This window comes from Rutidosis leptorrhynchoides, chromosome 1 (assembly GCF_046630445.1).
Source record: "Rutidosis leptorrhynchoides isolate AG116_Rl617_1_P2 chromosome 1, CSIRO_AGI_Rlap_v1, whole genome shotgun sequence".
Taxonomy (NCBI): domain Eukaryota; kingdom Viridiplantae; phylum Streptophyta; class Magnoliopsida; order Asterales; family Asteraceae; genus Rutidosis; species Rutidosis leptorrhynchoides.
The window spans coordinates 260,416,362-260,434,070 of record NC_092333.1 but is presented as its reverse complement, the minus strand read 5'-3'; the positions used below and the strand labels follow the sequence as shown (position 1 = coordinate 260,434,070).

The following is a 17,709-nucleotide window of genomic DNA, read 5'->3' as shown; positions in this document are numbered from 1 at the left end:
AACAGTAGTTTCATGAGAGTTTCAATCCAATTCTCACTTTTTGACACCAAAACTCACTAGGAAATCATACTCAAGTTATAGATAAAGATTTGATCCCAAACCTATTTAAAACGCACTTTTCACCCAAAACACAAATTTAATTTACTGATTCATATCAAAATCGAGCTATATATACCTTGAAGATGTTACACAAATCATAAAAGAAGATTTCACAGTTTAGTTTCACAAGAAAACGAGAATCAAAGTGCTACGGTTTATGATGGGAAGCTTATTTGTGTCTGAGTGTAAAAAAGAGAAAAGGGGTAACAGTAGTAACATAGACACTTAGGGATTTCTTAAGAGTAAGTGAACCCCACTTCGTACAACAATGGGTAATTACTAGTTATCTAGAACACAATTTACCTCATTAGGCAGCCCTAATGGAGTCCAAATCATATAATGAGATATATGTGACCGTAGTCACAAAACACACTTTTACCCGTACTCAAATAATTACAAAACACACTATTTTAAAAAAACTAATTATCAACACATAGGGGTAAAATAGTCATTTGTCACTAGGCTTGATTTGAGGTTGTTTCTATTAGTTCATTTAATGGAGATTTAATAAGGTGAGTTTGGTCTGTTAAAATGAATTATTGTCCTTTTGATTATGTAATGCTCACTAGTGGTAATATATATTTATTGTAAACATTGATATGCATAACTGATATTGCTCTATTTACATATGTTTTACCTCACAATATCTCCCTCGTTCACTAGTTTTTAGCGGATTATTGTGCTTGGAAGGGGCTTATTTGAGAAAAATCGATGGTTCATGGCTAAATATCACTCTTTGGTGTAAAATTGACCAAATTTGGCAAAAAAGTGAACCAAAATTGCAAAAACCAAGAGAATACAGAATTTTAGCAAATGCGGCACACCAAAATGGCCAATGCGGCGCATCTCTAGTGTAAATTTGGCCCCTTTAGCACCAGAATGTTTAAAGGCACAAAAATGCAGTGCTTGTATTCACAAATGTGGCGCATTCGGTCAAAAAAATGCGGCACATCACCCTGCAAATGCGGCACATCACTTTATCGGATACCTATGCGACGCATCTCCATGCTAATGCGCCGCATCATCGCTGTTTTGTGCAGAATTTTTGTCAAGGCTATAAATAGAAAAGGAGATTAGGTTTTTTGAGAGAGCTGCAGTTTTTACCTCGAATATTACCCTAAAAACCCAAATTTCATCATCTAGAAGAAGATTAAGGCTAATTTGGAGAATTAAGCTCAAGCTCAATGATGTGTGAAGCGGAGGTGTATGAAATACTATTATAGTTTACTAAGAAATACGACGAAATATTACACAAGTTTTATTTATTTATATAGATGGGATATACCTAAAACTTGCTACAACACTTATAGGCAGTGTACCTAATCATAGAGTAGTGTAGTTTTTAGTAAGTCCGATTCGTTCCACAAGGAGCTAGTGATTATGTACTATATTTTTAACAACTATATTTATATAAAATATAAATAATTATATATAGTAATATTATTATTATAAAGGGGGTTTTACCGTTTAATGACTGGTTTGTCGATTTTTAATAAAACTTAAAGATAATGACGATAATTAAAGTGCGTAAAATAAATAACAATATTTAAATAACGATACATAAAATAACAGTAAATAAAATTGCGATAGAATGTGAAATAAAAGAATTATGCTTATTTAAACTTCCGTAATCATGATGTTTGACGTTTTGATTTTAATTTATTTATCTGGGCTAATTGTCCTTTGTCCTGGTTTTATTTGATACCTATCTGGTTTTTGTCCATAATAGTCCATCGGTCATAATTATAAAATGCTCGTCAAATTAACCTTATTCCCAGAGTCAAATATTCCGACTAATTAGGGATTCAAACTGTAACAAGGTTTTAATACTTTGTTAATAATTACACCAGGTTATCGACTGCGTGTAATCCAAGGTTTTAATACTTTGTTAACAATTACACCAATTAACCTTGTATGTAATCCACCCCTGTTTTAATTAGATATGAACATTAATTTACCCACTTGATCAGTTTGAATAATCAATTACCCAACCCGAATAATTAATTAAATGATCGTAAAAGATGTCGTATAAACATCACTAAATAGGACATGCATAATCATTTAATAATTATTAGATTAACTAATTTGAAGATAGGTTTGACAGATTCTAATGAGTTGTCATTTGATTAGACAATTCCCCCATCTATTAATAGTCTATAGTCCAATGTCCACAAGTGTCGGTCTTTTGTCCAAACCCGAATTATGGTACAAAATCCAATAACCCCGTCTTTAATATTTAGTCTAACATCACAATTACTTCATCTCAAATAAGCATAATAATAAGTTAGTTACGAGACATTAATTTAAAAAGGAAGAACATAACTTACAGTGATTATTAATAGCATAGCGTTACACGGATAGAACTCCGACTTTAAAACCCGTAAAACATTTCTTACAATAACCCAACTAAACCATAACTTATATTTAATCTTAAATTAAAATTAAAATTATAATATAAATATATTACATATATAGATTGAGAGATTGGAAAAGGTATGCGTTTGATTGTCCAAATTCATTAGCTTTTATAGGCAATTCTGTCCCAGGCAGCTCCGCGATTGTGGTACTTTTGTGCCTTGGAGCTCCGCGATCGCGGAGTTTCGTACACCATCTCACCAATTGATTTAAACGTGGGCTGCTGTTAATTTTTAATATATAATATATATATATATATATAATTATTTATATATTATATTATATTCTTATGCATAGTTGACTTATAATTTTAGGTCCGTTGACTCGCACGTTGATGCTCGGTTTACGTCTCGGTTCCGGATTTTCAAACGCCTTTTCGTATGCTTAGATATCTTGTACTTTGCGTTTCGTGGCTTGTACTCTTGTCAATTTTAGACGTTTCTCATCAATAAATTGAACCACTTGGATTGTATCTTGTACATTTAAGCTTTTTGGTCATTTGCATCTTCAAATCGTCGTTTTCTTCTTTTGTCTTCGCACTTATTTATTTAAACGAATATTACTTGAAAATAGAACAATTGCAACTGAAAACTTTACATATTGGAAGGATATTGTGCCTAAATATATGTTCATTTGGAGCACTATAAAATATCCCCACACTTGAGCGTTGCTTATCCTCAAGCAATACAGAATTTGAAATTAAATCACACTTCACTCGAATCACTTTTTTATTTTCACACTTTATACATCAGTGATTTTGATACAGCGGTATAAACAATGATAGTAATGATATGGTTTACAGTCCCACATGACTATGAAAATTTAGATCCTTTAAGGAAATTGGATCTTTATGAAAACATTTTATCTTTTGAAAATTCAAGCTAGATTTTACCCTAGACAAGTTTTCCGGAATAACCCTTCACCGGTGTTTGCAAAATATTTTTGTGAGTTTTGTGGGTTTCAGATTTGAAAATTTTAGCTCTAAACTTTACGATTTTATGTCACCCACTTGCTAACCTTGTATTAGGAAAGCAACACATCCAGTATATTTGCTTCGTATATTACCTTTCAGTAAACTACCATCCTGTTATAAAGGAAAGCGTTGAACAAGCAACTATTAAGGCAATGTCTAATGACATGCAGATGTTCATGGTCCACAACGTGTCGGATGCAATTACTATCCTTTGTAGGAGAAATAGTAAAGATCACCCTATAATTTTTCGGTCTGGCACAAGGTCCTGTCTTCGACCATGCTATGCAACCACCGTTCTTACGGTTGACACCCGATTTGGTTCAGGTGACCTAATGAATTTTGGTGAATTCTTAGGATTTTACGTTCAATGGTAATGAATGCATTGAAAATAGGTTTTCAGAAAACAAATCGTTTTTAATTTGATCAAAATATTTTCTCGTTCAAGCTCGAGTTTAGATATCATCGAATTCCATGAGTTTGTAATTCTCAATCTTTAAGGTCAATCTCAAGGATTGAGTAATATCAGGCTTAAAAGCTGATTTTTAATCTTTAAGGAGATTATCCTTTCTGGGGGTCTGATTCATTAGTCTTATCAAGCTAATTTGCACGGCGCCCTCCCCATTTTACGAGACAGATCATCTCATGGATAGGATAAGTCTGACCACTTGGCGACCCTGTTTGATGCTGAGGTCCGTGGATTTCTTGTTGATTTTAGAGATGACTTTTCTAGATTTTTCGTCAACCTACAGCTGGTCTGGGCGATAACTTCCTGACCTAAATCACAAAACGCGTGTGTCTTTTTCGGAAGACTTTACTTCTTTTTAATGATGGAATTGATTCATCGTGTAGATCCATCTTTCTTTCAAATATATTAAAGTAAATCGGGTAAAACTGATTAGTTTAGTTCAAAACAAAAGTACCTGCAATAATCTTGTACAAAAATATGTGATATATGTTTTAAAGAACTTGGTAAATTCTTCCCACACTTAGCTTTTATTTTATTTCTTTCTTTGCCTTTTTATTCTCCTTTATTCCATTTTAAATGAATTCAACCATTTTGGATTGTTTCTCAATTTATGTCCTTTCCGAGGTAACAATAATTTCAGTATTATCACCTAGTTTTATCGTTCATAAATATATATAAACATAATTTTGAGTTCATTTAGTTGAAATTTTTTCAAAATTTCACAAAATTTGGCAATTAAACTAAGTGTAAACCTGGGAGAATTTATAACCCTTCCCCACACATGAGATCATGCAATGCCCTCATTTGTATGAAATCAGACTTTAATTATAAATTCATGAGGGTGATTAGTGTAAAAAAGTGATTAAAAATAACCAGTTTGTAATTAAAAAGCTCGTCGAATGATAGATGGCGCGCCTCATCGTTCATTCCTTTTGTTGTAATTTCACATATGTTTTGCATGAAAGTGCGCTGTTTTACCCTGTTTTACATAAGATAAACTACAAACATATATATACATATATTTTTTTATTTTTTATTTTACATACTTTAGATCAATAATATTAAAATAATGATAATAAAATTTTTCGTCCCGCCATCGGGTAAAACAATTTCGGTTCCATGACCTAGTCTTTAACTTACGACGAATTTTAGAAATCATTTTTTATTAAACTTAATGAAATAAAGTAAATTTTGTTTTAAAATTCACACAAAACATAAATTTAAAAAGCGTATTAATTTCATACAAAACCTACAAAACAAAAAATTCAGAATGGGGGGAGAAAACTAGTTCTTTAGTGTCTGCTAGTGGAAAAGACCAATCGGATTCCATTCTCGAAACTACACGAGAACAGAACAACTAACTCTAGACAGTATTTTCTTTTTAGAACATTTGAATCTCCCCACACTTAGGTAGCTGTGGTGTCGAAATTGTGATAAACTTCATTGTCAATTTCTCTTGGACCATAATCAACTTGCATATATGTGATTTTTTCTTTAAGCCATTGGTCAGATTCCTGTGTAATATCTATAAATTCAACTAGTTTCGCCTTTTCTTTAGGCGACATATTGGATACTAACCGATTACATAACTTAAAGTTCCCCTTGGTTCTAGCATCGCAAATCCGTTTAATAAGTTTCTTCATTGAACTGGTAATAACGGGGTCATTTAGTTTCATATCAACAACATGGTTCTTTGTTATCAGGTCGTCATTAGGTGTTACTTCGTTTTCCCCACACTTAGGAGTTTTATTATTGTTAAGCACTACCGTTGGAGTTGGTAAAACAATATGCTTCTCACCGATCATTTTTATTGGTTCAACGGTTTTGGTTGGTGGAGATTTAGACTTTCAACTCACAAAAGTGATCGATTTTTCATCATTACTAAGTGTCATTCTACCCTCTCTTACATCAAATAATGCCCCGGTGGACGCTAAGAATGGTCGACCTAAAATTAGAGGAATGTTTGAGTCCTCTTCTATGTCAATGACAATAAATTTGACTAGAAAGGTTAAATTACCTACTTGAACGGGTAGGTTGTCAGCAATTCTAACTGAGTGCTTAATGGTTTGATCAAAGAGTCGAACAATCATTTTTATTGGACTTAACTCACCTACTCATAATCTCTTATATAATGAAAGAGGCATAACACTTACACTCGTACCTAAATCTGCTAGTGCATCATACATGACACAATCACTAAGTAGACAAGGAACAATAAATTCACCCGGATTACCCAACCTAGGTGGAGGTTTTGGTGGAACTGTCTTCACCGGGTTTATCTTTACAGTTTTTGTTTCTTGCACTTTCTTATTCTTCTTCTTCTTTCCAGAGGTATCACAAACTTTATTACCTATTACTTGCTCATACTCAACTCCTTTTTTTTGAAACGGGATGGGTGGTATGTATGGTGCCACCACTGGCTTTACATTCTTGGGTGGTGGTGGTGTTGTAACTTCTTCATTGTTACTCACATCTAAAACCTTCCCATCTTCTGGTGCTGGTTTTTCAGAATTTTTTGAAACCATATTAACATTCTCATTCCGAGGATTTACTTCAGTATTACTCGGTAGCTTTCCTTGTTCCCTCTCACTCATCATGCTAGCAAGAGTACCTACGTGTTTTTCTAGATTCAAAATGGAAGCTTGTTGAGTTTTTAATGACTGATCAAACCTCTCATTTGTTTGGGTTTGAGTTGCAATAAATTGTGTTTGAGATTCAACTAGCTTTTGTACCATTTCTTCCAGATTTGACTTTTTCTCTTCGATTTGTTGTGGTGGTTTATACAAACTAGGTCTTTGTTGATTGAAAGTGTTGTTTTGAGTTGGTTCGTTATTCGGACCTTGTTGGTTATACGAGTTATTGTTGGGTCCATTTGGATTGTAAAGAATGTTTTGATTTCGATTGAAGTTTGGCCTTGGCGGTTGATAATTATTTTGATAATTATTTCCTGGCCTTTGGTTCATGTAGGAAACATTCTCACGTTGTTCCATCGTTTGCTAAATATGGCAATCTTTCGTTAAGTGTGGTCCACCGCATTGCTCACAATTGATTCGTATTGCGTGAATATCTTTAGTCATCTTTTCCATTCGTCTCTCGAAAGCATCTATTTTTGCGGAACAGAATCAAAGTCATGGCTAGAATCGGCTCTAGCCGCTTTAGATGAATGAAAGATATCTTTTTCCTGGTGCCACTCATGAGAGTGGGAGGATGTATTATAAATTATCTTGTGAGCTTCAGTAGCGGTTTTCTTCATAATGGAACCACCAGCTGCTGTGTCGATGTCTTTTCGTGTGCTGACGTCGACACCTTTGTAAAATATTTGCACTATTTGATAAGTATCTAGACCGTGTTGAGGACATCCTCTCAACATTTTTCTGAATCTTGTCCATGCCTCATATAACGTTTCATTTGGCTTTTGCATGAATGTGGCAATTTCTCCTTGAAGTCTCACGGCTTTAGATGCCGGAAAGAATCTTTTAAGAAATTTCTCAACTAAAACATCCCATGTGTCAATCGCTCCTTCAGGTAGCGATTCTAACCAATCTTTGGCTTCTCCCTTTATAGTCCATGGGAACAACATAAGATAAATAGTTTCATCTTCAACTTCTCGGATTTTAAATAGATTACAAATCCTATTAAAAGTTCGAAGATGTTCGTTTGGATCTTCTTTTGCAGTACCACTGAATTGGCATTGATTAGTGACCATGTGTAGGATTTTTCCTTTGATTTGAGAATCTAGCGCATTAATATCTGGCTTAATAATGGCGTGACCTTGGCCCGTACGTGTGGTTCTCATTCGGTCTTCCATACTTTGAGGTTCTGTTTCTGCCATATCTAAATTTGTTGAATCCGAATCACTAGAAGATTCTGATTTAACGGTTTGTGGTTCAGGAGGAATGATTAGTGGTTCAGGATCTTGAAATTGTCCTTGAATATCCTCCGGGTTCTTAATTGTGAAGTCGGGTTCAAAAAATGGATTATCGGAAATTTGAGTTGGAGTACTTGTTCGACTAGATGATGATTCTAAAGAAAAATCAACGGCGAAAATATTGGCTAGATGTCTTGATCTGGTTACAGGTGGTGAACGTATGAAAGGTGGTGAACGTTTTGCTCGGTGCATTCACTGAATATCCTATTGGTTATAAAGATAAAAATTATATAAGTTATCAAATTAATAGACTTTTTTGATTTTGCCCACATTTCGAATAGCCAATAGATGCAGCAGGTAGCCAGGACCCTTTAAATCGGAAGCCCACAACTCGCCACTAACAAATCCAACTATTACTACGAATCAGAAAATTTGGATGTCTATCAATTTAATTGCTTTTTATAATTTTTCGTCGAAATTTAAAGAAAATAAGAATCTATGTCCTAAAAACTAGAGCGTAGAAATGAAAAAAAAGCGCGTCGAAAAACGTCGAAAATAAAAAAAATAAGAAAGTAAAACGTCGAAACTTAAAAGTCTAAAAACTAAAAATTAAAAATTAAGTATAAAGGTATTAAAGCTTAAAAGGAATTCTATATCCAAAACGACGATAACTTAATTAGGCACTAAAATCAATTAAATACTAAAGCGATAAGCGACGTTGCAAAATTCTAAAGCACTTAAATCTTAATCTAAAGAAAAAGCACTTATGGGATTTTACGGCAAAGCCTAAAAATCTAGAAATATGAAATAATTACGGACAAAAACTAAGTTTAAAGCTAATTACGAACGACAAATATACAAATTACGAAGTAAATGATACAAATATACAATTTACAAAAAGAAACTAAGTTGATAAAAATACAATTTTATAAAAATATTATTTTTATATTATTTATATAAAAGGATTAATATAAAGATGTAAATAATAATAATTAAAACTTAAAATACAAATTATATTAAAACTATAAAATAATTAAATTAAACCCTAATAATAATAATTATTATAAAATTATAACCTAAAATCGCAATTAATGCTAGGGTTTTGACCTATCAGAGCAGGCTGCGCGATCGTGTAGGGTTTACCTTTTATTGCTCCGCGATTGCGGAGGGATGCAGGTTCAGAAATGGGTGCAGGCCAAAACAGGTTCGGCAGTTTCAGTTTTATAATTTATTTGATTTTTATTTTTTTTATTTTTTATTTATTTTTTTTACAAAATAATATATATACAATTTATATAAAAATAAACTTATATTTTAAAGATTTAATAAAAATACTTTTTATAGATAAGTTCTTAAATATATATATATATATATATATATATATATATATATATATATATATATATATATATATATATATATATATATATATATATATATATATATATATATATATATATATATATATATTTTAATTTTTTTAACACTTATTATAAATACAAAATATTTTTACGAAATTAAAAATTATATATTTTTACACAAATATACTTTACAAAAATATAGCATTTTTTACCGATTCCCCGACAGCGGCGCCAAAAACTTGATGTGTGAAGCGGAGGTGTATGAAATACTATTATAGCTTACTACGAAATACGACGAAATATTACACAAGTTTTATTTATTTATATAGATGGGATATACCTAAATCTTGCTACAACACTTATAGGCAGTGTACCTAATCGTAGAGTAGTATAGTTTTTAGTAAGTCCGGTTCGTTCCACAGGGAGCTAGTGATTACGTACTATATTTTTAACAACTATATTTATATAAAATATAAATAATTATATATAGTAATATTATTATTAAAAAAGGGGGGTTTTACCGTTTAATGACCGATTTGTCGATTTTTAATAAAGCATAAAGATAAATGACGATAATTAAAGTGCATAAAGTAAATAACAATATTTAAATAGTAATAAATAAAATAACAGCAAATAAAATTGCGATAGAATGTGAAATAAAAGAATTATGCTTATTTAAACTTCCGTAATCATGATGTTTGACGTTTTGATTTTAATTTATTTATCTGGGCTAATTGTCCTTTGTCCTGAATTTATTTGATACCTATCTGGTTTTTGTCCATAATAGTCCATCGGTCATAATTATAAAATGCTCGTCAAATTAACCTTATTCCCAAAGTCAAATATTCCGACTAATTAGGGATTCAAACTGTAACAAGGTTTTAATACTTTGTTAATAATTACACCAAGTTATCGACTGCGTGTAATCCAATATTTTAATACTTTGTTAACAATTACACCAATTACCCTTGTATGTAATCCTCCCCTGTTTTAATAAGATATGAACATTAATTTACCCACTTGATCAGTTTGAATAATCAATTACCCAACCCGAATAATTAATTAAATGATCGTAAAAGATGTCGTATAAACGTCACTAAATAGGACATGCATAATCATTTAATAATTATTAGATTAACTAATTTGAATATAGGTTTGACAAATTCTAATGTGTTGTCATTCGATTAGATAATACCCCCCATCTATTAATAGTCCATAGTCCAATGTCCACAAGTGTCGGTCTTTTGTCCAAACCCGAATTATGGTACAAAATCCAATAACCCCGTCTTTAATATTTAGTCTAACATCACGATTACTTCAGCTCAAATAAGCATAATAATAACTTAGTTACGAGACATTAATTTAAAAAGGAAGAACATAACTTACAGTGATTATTAATAGCATAGCGTTACACGGACATAACTCTGACTTTAAAACCCGTAAAACATTTCTTACAATAACCCAACTAAACCATAACTTATTATTAATCTTAAATTAAAATTAAAATTATAATATAAATATATTACATATATAGATTGAGAGATTGGAAAAGGTGTGCGTTTGATCGTCCGAATGCGTTGGATTTTATAGGCAATTCTGTCCCAGGCAGTTCTGCGATCGTGGTACTTTTGTGCCTTGGAGCTCCGCGATCGCGGAGTTTCGTACTCCAGCTCACCAATTGATTTAAACATGGGCTGCTATTAATTTTTTAATATATAATATATATATAATTATTTATATATTATATTATATTCTTGTGCATAGTTGACTTGTAATTTTAATTCCGTTGACTCGCGCGTTGATGCTCGGTTTACGTCTCGGTTCCGGATTTTCAAACGCCTTTACGTATGCTTAGATATCTTGTACTTTGCGTTTCGCGACTTGTACCCTTGTCAATTTTAGACGTTTCTCATCAATAAATTGAACCATTTGGATTGTATCTTGTACATTTGAGATTTTTGGTCATTTGCGTCTTCAAATCTTCGTTTTCTTCTTTTGTCTTCTCACTTATTTATTTAAACGAATATTACTTGAAAATTGCAACTGAAAAATTTACATATTGGAAGGATATTGTGCCTAAATATATGTTCATTTAGAGCACTATCACTCAAGCAATTTTAGTGTTAGATCTACATCATTACTTCATTTGGGTTGTAATCTCCACCTTTATCATCATAGTTGATCATTTGAAAACTTGTAATTGTTGAACATGAAGCTTATTTGTGATGTTTTGTGTCTGATTAGTGTAATCTTAGCCTTGCTTGGCTAATTTGATTGTGTTTGCTTATCTATGAAACTCTAATGTAAGGATATTCCCTAAATGAAATGAATAATTGTTGTTTGAATGAATACTTGAGTAATTGTTGTTAAGATAGCTATAGATCCATTCCTAGTTATTATTTTGAATCTATTGATTATATGAGTTGTTGATCATTACTAAGTGATTTCTAATGAGATGCAATTGATACTCAACATGTTTGCATGATCTAGACAATCAAGTAACGGATTACAAGTGATTGTGTCCTCTAATTGCATTGGTTTTCAAAGTATTCTTAGTCAAAATTAGTGGTGTTAGTTTTCTTAAGTGATTTTGATTACTAAGGGATTTTAAGTGATTTTAATCCAAGCATAATCTCAATGACTACTCATGGTTCAACTTGATCTTGTAATTCAATGCTTATGTGAGTTTGCAAAGTGTAACTTGAGTAAGGTTTAGTAGTGATATTTAACATCTAATACAACGAATGTGATAGCAATGTAGGTAAAATGGGGCAATCCAAGCATAAGGGTAGATTAGATAAGTGGACACTACTTAGTTATTTGATTTATATTTCGATATTTAGTTATTTTTTTGTTATTATAAGTCTTAGTTGTTAGTCAAAATCAATCAACCCCCCCCCCCCCCAAATCAAATTAGGACAACTGTTACTATCATTATTCAGTTGACCCACTCTCTTGGGATGAACTTGAATTAAATGCTTACATGAAAAGTGCTATAATGACCGGGACCTAGTTTCTCGTTAGTTGTGTGTACTTGATTGTAGTGTTTGGATCTTGTTATAAATTTAAGAGTATTTGGTGTCAACAACACGCACATCAAACTTTTTGGCACCGCTGCCGGGGAGTGGAGTGATTAATTGGATTTTGATATTTGCTAGTAGTTGTTCGAACCTTTTGTGAGAATTTATTCTTGCAAAAGTTACTTTTCTTGTTTATTATATATTGTTGTGCAGAAAACATTTTGTGGTTGTTTTGTGATCTAAGTTAGGTGGCGTATGACATTACGGTCGAACAAGGATCAAATTTGTGAAAATCCACTATCCAAGCCGGAGAAAGCAATCCACGAGTATTATCGAGCAAGGGACTAAAGACTTATTAGATCGAATTTTGAAGCGTTGCCTTTGTATTATTTTGACACGGAATCCTTTTGGAGAGGTTCCTTATCCTCACGAACCTCAAGTTCTACCAATGGCGGATCCTAATGATGTTCCAATGTGGAATGCTAGAGTCGTTGCACCACCGACGGTTGCACCTTCCATTAATATGCCTCCAATCACGGTCGATAATTGGAAGATTGAGGGAAATTTCATGACCTTATTAGAGGATGCTCAATTCGGGGGAACAATGCAAGAAAATCCATATGATCATCTTGACGGTTTTAACAAGTTATGGGATTTTTACAAGTATAATGGGGTGTCTGAGGATGCTATCAAGTTAAGAGCATTCCCTTTTTCGGTTATCGGAGATGCTAAGGATTGGCTGAAGAATCAACCACCGGGTTCAATTTCTACTTTCCAAGATCTAAGTGAAAAGTTCCTACATCGTTTCTATCCACCGACGAAAGTTGAGCGTTTGAAAATGGAAATCAACAAATTTAGTCAAAGAAGAGGGGAGTCTTTACATGATGCATGGGGAAGACTAAAGAAGTTGTGAGGGCTTGTCCTCAACACGGTTTCAGCAAGAAAGAGCAAATTCATATATTCTGCCGGGGTATCAATGAGAAAACAAGAGTTATCCTTGACTCTTTCACGGGAGGAGTGTTCATGTACAAAACACCTAAAGAGGAAGAGCAATTATTGGAGGACATGGCCATTCATACTTTTCAATGGACTTCATCGGAGAGGGATATTCCAAGACGAAGTGTTTCAAATGCCGATAGTGAGGAGTATGGAGGAGTTACTCTAGCATTTTTTTCTAATCAATTCCAAACATTCGCTACGGAGATTAAGAAGTTGCAACAAACAGTTGTTGCAATGCAAGTGGGATGTGAAACATGGGAGGGTCCTCACCTTACTAAAGATTGCCATCAACTTTCTCAAATCAATGTCGATAATTTACCAATGATGAGGCTCAAGTTAACTATGCGGGGTACATGCAGAACGGAGACTTGACTAGTAGTGACATTCTGGGGAACCAAGGTTATCAAGGAAACACGGGTTTCCAAAGGGGTAATTCACCTGGTTACAACAACAATTTCCAAAACCAAGGCTACCAAGGAGGTCAAAAGCAAGTATCTTTCTATATTTATGAAGAAGGCAAAAACCAATGAAGCTTTGTTGAAACAAAAGAATGAGTTAATCAAGTAACAAATGTGAAATCAACAAGCATCAATTCAAAACTTAGAACATGATTTAAGATGAGTTGCAAACCTTTTATCGGAAAGACCACCGAGTATTCTTCCATTCAACACACAAGTCAACCCAAATAACAATAATAACTGTCAAACCTGAACTGACCATGTGAATGCTATCTCAACTCGGAGTGGTTTGAAACTCAATGAACCAACTCTACACCTAAACCAAAAAAACCTATTACACCTACCAATGAACCAACCAATGATCAAGAAGTTGAAGAAGAGGGGCCACGAGAGCCAAGGGTTGAAAAAGGAGATTCTTCGGGGGGAGGGGGAAGGTACAAAGTGTGGAGGTTCGTTAGAAAAGGTTTGTAAGGCATCAGTTCCTTATCTAAAAGCATTGAGGAAGGATAAACACGCAAGCCAATATGAGAAATTCTCCAACATGATCAAGCAAATAAGCGTTAACATGCTACTCGTTCAAGTGCTCAAAGGGATGCCAACCTACGGAAGGTTTATAAAAGATCTTATTTCTTCTAAGGTTAAATATGAGGAGGTATCGGCTACATTCCTCGTTGAGGAATGCTCGGCTATTTTTCAGAACCATCAGCTACCTCATAAGTTAGGTAACCCGAGGCGGTTTGTTATACGATGTAGTATGGGAGATTCAGATATATATGATGCATTAGCGGATTTAGGAACAAGTGTGAACTTGATACCCTACTCCCTATACCTTAAACTTGGACTTGGTGACCTTAAACCAACACGGATGGGAATTAAATTGGCCAACCAAACATTTGATACTCCAATGGTATAACACCCCATCAGAACACACTAACGGAATGTTAAATCTGGTCCCAGTGCTTGGCTTGACTTCTATGTAACAGCAATGTTATACAGCAGAAGCAATTAATACATGAGATAAAACATGCAAAACTGGTCAACATGAAGTTGAGTGAATCTACATGTTTAAGTAAATAGTTCATCGTATGTTTCATAAAACAGTTTCCAAAATTCGTTTATCGAAAAATCAGTCATCAAAATCATTTATCAGTAATCGGTATCCGAAAATTAGTATTTAGAAATCAGTAAACATTTAATGTCAAAAGTTTGCATACAGCAAATGTCAAGTGTTAAACTATTTGTAATCAGCGATGTCAAGTTTCAACTATGTGTGACATCAAAAAGGTTTTGTTTCAAATGTTTGTAGACATTACCAGGTCTAGTTTCAATTTTGTAAATCCCAAGTTTAAGTAGCATAATGCAGAGTTTGAAAAATAGTATTCGGAGTAATGATTATTTGTTTTAGACCACGAGATTTCTAGCGCATAACCCAAGGGTTGCAAAGATATACATTTCTTATGAGCATTTGAATATAAAGCTTTAACCCACAGATAGCTATTGCGTTACACGACTTCCTTTACCCTATATTGCAAATGCTAATGAAGCATTCGGTAACAAAGTTATAAGCACCCAGTCTGTAGAGTGAGGTTTGTCAAACCTACGGTACCGTCCTTATAGTTCGAGCCTTACAAAGTAATAAATATATTCAAGCTAATGGCTTTTTGATATAACTTATTATGTATATTCAGTTTGCACTCGTGTCTAATGAGTAAAACATTTTAAAATAGTTTAAGAAACAGTTTCAAAAGCGGCATGTATCACATCCCAAAAATGTTAATGAAAATGGGACTGTAGACTCACCTTTAGTGCACTTGACAATTCACCAAGCAAAGAGTAGTCGAACACTTTGACCCAGTAATGTAACATAATATACCAATATACAGTTAAATAAGTTTGTTTCAAAAGACTGACTCATGGTACAGTTGTCCTATTGCTCAGACCGACGCACTTGTAAAGTAAAAGTCAACACAAAAGTCAAGTAGTCAAGCAATTCAACAAAAGTCAAATTTGGTCAAGTTGGTCAACCAAAGTCAACTACATCAGTAGGTCATGTCAATGATATCACAAAGTCAAACCAAGGTCAACTCATAAGTTTCACACATTCGTTTAGCATATTAACGTTTACTAGTTTAACCATCGTACGTGTTCACAACTATCATGCAATCGGACAAGAATTATTCACAAATGACACATCAAGCAATTATGACAAACTCCAGATCACAACTACATGTCATAAGATTTCTAAAAATACCAAGCACGCTATCATACGATTCCTAGAACTCACGTAGCATGCAAAACATTCAAGTTTAGTTTTTGTTTGCGAATCAGTTTCATAATAATTCTCATTTAACCTAGAAAATAGTAAATCAAGAACGGCCAGATGGAGATGAATCTTAACACCTCAAATTTTCTGTGGTAAAAAGATCTAAGAAAACCATATAGCCAATTTGTACAGTTTTGACCAACAAATCGGACTTTCTGATTTAGACAGAATCCAGATCTTCAGTTTCAGCACACATACAACACATAGCAAACAAAGTTTCCAGAGCTAGACATACAAATTAGATATGTTAAGGAACATACATTTAACAAAATATCAGAAGAAAAAGGCTACTTCATGCTAGACCATTGAATGTACCAACTAGACATATTCGATCCCATTCAGGTAGTCATTTTCGGGGTCGATTATACAAGCATCTAGAAACAATTAGCATATAAGGTCTACACGAAAGATTAATTAATAATCATGTACTTTCAAGAATACAAAAGCTTGGTTAACAAAAATCATGTTAAATGGTCGTTTGATTCATTAACAAATCGCTAGTTAACACGTTTTACCGCAAACATTCAAGTACGCATAAAACGACTTTCACAAATCCAATTACTATGATATCCTTATCCATGTTATGTTTTTTCCAATTATCTATCCATTTAGTATCAGTTCATAAGCCAATTAGAATCACACAAATTGCAGTTTTCAAAAAGCATAATTACATATCGAAACTTCAAACCAGCATAACTTAAGCTATACAAAACGAAATCATGCAATTTAAGCGAGCAAAAATCAATAGTTTTTCGATCTATCCATAAAAACACTTTTCAATTACAGTAAACAAAGTCATAAAACTAGTAGCATAGCAATACAATTCGTGATTAAACCCTAACTCACAAATTGGACAATATAACGACTAATTGCATGTGCAAACGCGACCAATTGAGCAATAGAATATCTAAATCATATGATTAGCAATAAAAATCAGATTTATAAATCTAGGGTTTGAAAATATACCTCAAACACACAATTAATCCGTACTAGCACGTAGAGAACTATCAAAGGAAGCACTTTCGTGTTGAAGGTTCAAGCAAACAAACAATTTTTGATTGTGATTAATGGGGATGAAGATGGCGATCGATAGAGGGTTTATGGGAATGATTTTAGTCATGAATGGGATGGGGGAGGTAATTATTTTGTTAAGTGATGGATTAGGGCTAGGTTAGGAGCTTAATGAACCACTTATTAGTCAATCGGGCCACAAAATAATCCAAACGAATGGGCTAGAAGAGAGGGTGGCCAATTGGGGGATGGAATGAGGTGTCCATGGACTCTTACAAGTCACTAGATAATTTTATTTGGTCCTTCGTTACATGTCATTAGCCGAAAATGCCAATCGAATCACTAAACGTTTATTTCTCGATTTTTTAATCAATTAAAATTCTAATAAATTGAAAGTATTTTTAAAAAATAATAATTATATCAAATAATTATTAAAAGTGATTTATATTATATTTTGGCTTGCTAGTACACTAAGTGTGGTTCGTTTCTAGTTGCCGTTAACCTTACCGAGTTCCCGGAACGTTAACCGATCGTTAAAACGCATCCCACCAAGTTTAATTTAGTAAATATATAATAAATTAAATAAGTTTTTCCCATAGTTAATAATTATTAAAAATAATTATTTAATCAAAAATCGAGTGTTTCGCAGTCCCGAATGACATCTTTTGCAGTTCTTAAAACCGTATCGTTTTCTTTGTATTTCAAAACATGAAATA

General features: G+C 33.2%; 1 non-coding gene across 1 annotated transcript; it reads left to right on the top strand.

Moving 5' to 3' along the window:
- Positions 1 to 7,294: 7,294 nt before the first annotated feature.
- LOC139886806 (small nucleolar RNA R71) lies at positions 7,295 to 7,401 on the top strand. The gene has a single exon (XR_011772670.1). It is a non-coding gene; the product is annotated as a small nucleolar RNA R71 (small nucleolar RNA).
- Positions 7,402 to 17,709: the final 10,308 nt, after the last annotated feature.